Source organism: Temnothorax longispinosus, chromosome 6 (assembly GCF_030848805.1).
Source record: "Temnothorax longispinosus isolate EJ_2023e chromosome 6, Tlon_JGU_v1, whole genome shotgun sequence".
In the NCBI taxonomy this organism is placed as follows: Eukaryota; Metazoa; Arthropoda; class Insecta; order Hymenoptera; family Formicidae; genus Temnothorax; species Temnothorax longispinosus.
Genome location: NC_092363.1, coordinates 21,636,820 through 21,643,304, shown reverse-complemented (window position 1 = coordinate 21,643,304; position 6,485 = coordinate 21,636,820).

Genomic DNA, 6,485 nt, shown 5'->3' with positions numbered 1-6,485 from the left:
GCCGCGGTAGAGAGAATCGACGACGGTGGCGAAAAGACGGACGAGATGAAGAACCGGAAGTAAACGCGCTCGCTCTCTCGGGTCACGTAACTTCCCCGCTGAGGATTTATATGGTACGTTGACTCCGCACGTCTTGCTGCCGATTCGTGCCAATTTTTTCTAAAAGCGATAGAGTCGCGAAAGCATCGCTGGTTTTTTGAGAGCGGCAGATAATACCCGCAATACCCGCATCTCTATTTACAGAAATTCTAAATACAGAAATTCGAAGTTAATCTAAAAGAAGATGATCTACACAAAATTCCCAAAATACGAAAAGAATATAAAATACAATTTTTCATATAGAGATCAATAGGGGTCACTTTATTTCTTATACGTCTCTTACGAGTAGGTTTCAATTACAAACAAATTAATTAGCTAATAATCTTGTTATATTTTAATGTTGAATTGTTTACCAATTTTTTTAGAATTTATTATTTTATCACTTTATTAATTATATATATTGTCTCTATTATATCTTCAAATATATTCAACGATATCTTCCAAGTTCCGCAGCGAAAGATCTTATCATTCGTTGTTAAGCAGAAATATATAAATATATAGTTTGACGTAAAGAATTCATATTTTAATATAAATATAATAAATAAAATACTCAGTATTACGTTAATTCCGAGGTTAATTCAGACTATAAACAATTAAATGAAAATTTGTATCATGTTTATATAAAACTTTATCGAATGCTGACAAAATCTGAATAAAACGAATCCTACAAACCGTTGGCTGATATCGTAGGGTCTTAGCTCTTGTATCTTGTATTACCTTCCGTTGGAAAATTTCACGGAATTAAAATTTTCAGCAATTGTATTTTAGATATTCATCGTTATTTAATCACAGTATTCAATTATTGCGACGAGATGCTATAAACTCTGATTTTACTCAACAATGACAATCACACTCATATCGATTTCTCAATTAATCATTGTCGAACTCGCGTTTCTCATAAAAAAGTATTCGTTATCGTTACTTGGTGTATAAGAACGTTTTATTTATTATATGCACATGCATTGTATATATATAAATAAGAAATTATTACATTTAAATGCCAAAGTTTATTAGCAACTGATCTTAACAGTATCTCACTGGCACATTGATATACTGAAGTATATATTTTACCGATTGCTAGCAAAGAGAGAGAGAAAGGGGTAAAGGTATCAACATATATTAAAATTCGCTTCTCGATATATCAATTCTGTTATCGGTACCTAATCAATTTTATCGATTGATGGAAATGTTATCCGTAGGGATGATTGATCCGCATAGTCATTTAGGCTTAGCAAATCCGTGGATTCGAGCTCATTGAACTGCAAACACTCAAGTTTATACATCGCATCTGTACACTTGTATGCGCTTTTATAAATAATATAGTGCAGTGAATTATTCAAGAAAATTTAAACCAGAAGATAAATTAATAAAAAAAAAGAATAAATTTTAAAGTCTACTATTATAACACATTCTAAAAGAATTGGTAAACAATTTATTAATCCACTTGCTAATACCTATTCGTATATAAAAAACATGTAGTAAATTATTGGTCTCTACAGAAAAAAAGTGTTTTATATGTCGTTTTCATATTCTTATTCATAAAATTTTACAATATATTAATCACCTTTTTTTAGATTCTCTATTTCTGCTTTGTACATATAGAAAATAAATAAGAAAAATTTTAATAATGTAAAGAAACCGTAAAAACTTAAAGAAAAAAAATGATCAAAATCTGTGATCTATTTAAAAAATCTTAATCTTATCCGAATTAAGAAACTTATTGGATATTTAAAAATATGAAGAACAAACTCTTTTGTTTGTATATGAGCGTGTGCAAAATTTATTAACGAGAATAAAATAGAGTAAATAAATTAAATGACTAATTTAAATACATCGGATAATAAGTTATCAGTTCGAATTATTTTTAATTCACTAACATTTAATATTTAAGATTTTATGACTACAAACGTGTTATTTAAAAAAAAATTTATTCTCTCTCTTCTAAAAAAAGAAAGAAACTTACGCTCTAAATGTTATCGATCGGTATTACCTTCGTATTGATCATAACTTAAGTAATTGTTTAAAGTGAGATACTAATATAATTTCTGAATCAAGAAAAAGAATTAAGTAATACAATTAAGGCGTTTATCCGTCCTACAATATTCAGTATTATAGACAAGTGACAAAGAAGCTATCGAAGATCAATTCTTGTGCTTCATAAAGTTTTATTTAAAGTCTCTATCCCTTTCAAGTCCTCTTCTATTTTTCACCGATTTAAAGCGATTTAAAGTAACTTTATACACAGAGGGCTGAGACGACTAAAAATCCCTCTATTGAACCAAAATCGTGAAGATATGGGTTAATCGACGAAATATTCATCCTTTTTAGGCCCTCAAAATTTTTTTCCGCCGACATCACCGAAATCCGAAAGCGGTGCAGAACAATGCGTGACTTGCGCCTTGTAGGGACATCGGGGAGCGTTTTGATGAATGACAGGAAGTCGAAGAGAACCGGGGGAAATTCTATTCAGCGATTAATTGTTACGCCATTACAGCTTGAGCCATCAAGCGGTCTCTCGCGGCTCTCAATAAGTTAAATTGAGTGTGAATAATATTCGGATCTGCGCGAGTCCCTCCCTGTCGACGATTCGCGCCTTAATGTCTCTTTTCCTCGTTTAGACTGCCGCATTCTCTAACACGCGGATATCCCAGGATCTCTGCTTTCTTCCCCGAGCACGGCGATCTTTAATTGATCGTTAAAACAGTCTTAACTCACTTTGTCGACGACTGTTTCGTGAATAAAGCTGATTCCTCTCAACTTTAGTTCCTCTCAATTTTACCCGTTATTGAGAGGCATCGATGGATTTCATGCACGAATTAATTCGACTGTGATAATAAATTTACGAAATTATGAATAAACATATTCGACCGAGTTTTCAAACACGTGATGCCATCTGTATAATCCACCGTTCAAACAATCAGAGCAGAGCATTTGTCGATTGTTTTTTATACTATTTAGAGAACTGAAATTTTCCAATATATTTGATAATATGTAAAAATTGAATATAACAAACTAATCGCAAAGAACTTAAGAAAATATATAATACGAAACAATTGTAAAAAAAATACAAGATATTTTTTACGTGTTAAATATTGCAACCGCAGCTATTATCTTTTCTGGATTAAGGTGCAATTTCCAGTATTCGCAAAAATTACGACGTTATACCGTGGATTTTTAATGCACCGGCATACCGAGAATTCCGTATTCACTGCAAGCACGCTCACTTTAATTAATTGTTGAAGGAGGATTTTAATTTACTCGCGTGTTAAATATTTCGAGAATGAAATAACTCCTCGACTCTCCGATCTTACGTAAAACGTAGGGAAAGTTATTCAAATTATTCTCACTCCCCCGTGAGATTATTACGATTTAATAAAGATACGTTTGTCGCGTGTTCGAGAAAATTGAATGAATTTTCTTCATAAATGTAAAATAGGTGATACAACGTTATTTGTAAGATTCGCGCCCGTCGTCGTAATTAGCATCGCTTAATGAAGGCTGCACGATGATGTTATTTTAATCGCGAGAGTGAAGTAGACAAGTGATAACAGTCCGTCCTTTCGATGGGAGTAATTAAGAAAATTGCATCAATTTCTCAGCATTTCAAACGCGCAACTGTCTTTAGAGAAACGGCGCGGCGTGTTCTCTGTGCCTCGATGATATTTATTCATCAAAAGCGAATCGCTATTTCCTTCCATTTTCTCAGAGTTGCTAATTAAATGATTGTTATCCTTCGTTTTTATGCATCGGAAAATACAGTTATTTGCTAATTTCATTGCTTACCGAGGGAAGCAAATTATGTCGCAACGTTTTCGCAGCAAATGTCCCGGTTTGTTAATTAATTAGTATAATGTAACAATTCTCACAACGTACTATTCCGCAACGAATGTTACCTGAGTTTTAAAAAAGGAGTTAAAAAAACGAAATGGTGTGTATCGGAATATATTCAGAACGAATGTAGCGCAATTCGTAAGATGTTCGACACAATCCCTTACATCGGCGTTAATCTACGGTATAGGATTCGTCTTGGATTCCGGGAACAGCAAGCTTCCCACATTAATTAATTAATCCGCGTTCTAATCGAACTTCGTTGTTTAGTGAACCGCGACTTCCAACATCGTTCACGATTTCAGTGATCACGTTTTATCGTACATAGGTATATCTTTCTCCTCCCTCCTCCTTCCCTCTCTGTCTCTCTGGTTTCGTAGAAGCAAAGTAGAGACAGATTACTCAGGCGATTGTTGAAATATTTATTATATAGAACATTTATAGCGACGAATATTTATTCGGCCAACTACTTTCGGTAATCGATATTTCTTTGCGAACAATTTGCGAGTTCGAAGACCGATAATATAATTCGACGTAAATCGAGCAACACAGAAGAAAATCTATATAAATTCAATTGTCTGCAAAATCAGATAATGCGTGTTTGAAACAATAAATTCGTAGAATAGTGAATTTATACGATAACGTTATTGTTAGAATATGGCGTCCACAATTTCCAACACAGTGAACTTTAAATGTTCGGAATTGTTTATTAATTATGTTACACTTATTATTACACGCTCGCCGTACTTTCTCAGCCGTGAGATTTCTATCTCGTCATCCGGAAAGTCGTCTTTTGCCTCACGACGGATATTATTTTTATATCCTTACGGTTTCAATGTTACTCTGGGAAAGAGCCATCTCTCTCGCGAGATATGCGTGCTATATGCAAACCTATGTATTATTTCAGTATTCCATACTGCGCAATATTGTGTCAAAAACGAGTGAATCTTTAATACGCCGCGTCATAAATCTCGCATCCCGTTTCGTCTACATCTCACATAGCGTGGCCGTTTACACGTCATACGTTATTTACGCCTATACAGCGCAGTGCTCTCTGCCCTTTCAATATTTTCTTAACAATGTTCCCTCTATATAAATTCCATAACTCTATCAGCTTCTCGGGGCTACTCATTATCAAATCGAAAAGATATCTTTTTATAACGTTACTACCACATATTCTTACTACTAAATCAATCGCACTACATTAACTTAACATTGATTTACTTTTTCTTACTGATATAATATCGCTGATGTAACATTTTTTTTATTATTAACAAGATATCTATTATCCTGCTGTATTTATAGAAAAATATGACAAATATACCGCAGCATTTAAAAAGAATATCAATTCGACAGTTTTTATCGCGAAGAGCGAATGCATTAACTCTGAATTCTTTAGCTAAGATATTGTTAGATTTGCTACTAAAGTATAAAACTTTCAAATGGCAAATCTAAAATGACCAACTGTATAATTATAGCTTGATCAAATGATTGAGCGACATATCCGTTACGTATTTATTTCGAAATTTATGAGAACGTTTTCAAACCGAAGGAAGTTCTGCAATTCGAACTTATTGATTCATGAAATTGATCTTGATTTAAAAAAAATGAAACAAAATCTTTATGACATTCCGAAATATACGCTCTAAAATTCCGCTTAGCTGCACGACTTGCACATCTTTCCCTATCAAATCAACTCTAGCCGCGGTATCTCATGCATTATTTTCATGTATTTTCTCCGTTCTCCCCCGTTGTCTCTTTTTTTCTCTCACAAACCTACATGCATATACAAGTATCATTCCAGTCTGCGCGGCTCATAAGTATCGAGAATGACTGAATCCGTCGGGGATTTGTTTTTCGCCGAGTCGCGGATGTAAAGGATACGAATGCTTGAAAGCAGTAAATACCACGGCAGACGTATCCGCACACTGGTCCCATCCATCTGATCGAGATCCTGCAATCCTTTGATCCCATTCGGATTCGAAGTTCGTGGCCTAAGAGAGTGCTCGCGAGACAAGTTGGAGAAAGTATTGGATCTGTCATCGGGATTTTCATCATTTCATCGATGTAATAAATAATGTCATATATGTAGAACACACATTTTAAATTATGGATCGATAAATATTCCCAAACTATGAAATTTCATTATATTACAATGAAATTCACAACGGGAATTATAAAATAATTAGATATCAGAAATTTAAATTATTCATTATTAACACAAATTATATTAATATGATAACTAACAAAGGAATTGCTATTAAAAATTATGGTTTCTTTAATAATCTATCTATATCTGAGTACAATGACTTTTCTTCTTATATATTATTTTTCATTTTTTAAATTCTTTGCTCGGTGACACCGTTGACTTCCAGTCAATGCCTCGTACAACTTCGCTGAGAAGTAAATATTAAAAATACGGCGACATTCATTTCTATTCTCACGGATGCATAGACTCGTAGAATCTTGTCGAAACTTTCGTCGCAATCTCGAGGAGCGAGTACTACGGCTCGACAGCTCCCACCTGCTACACCCACAATATTATTTTCGTAAAATTT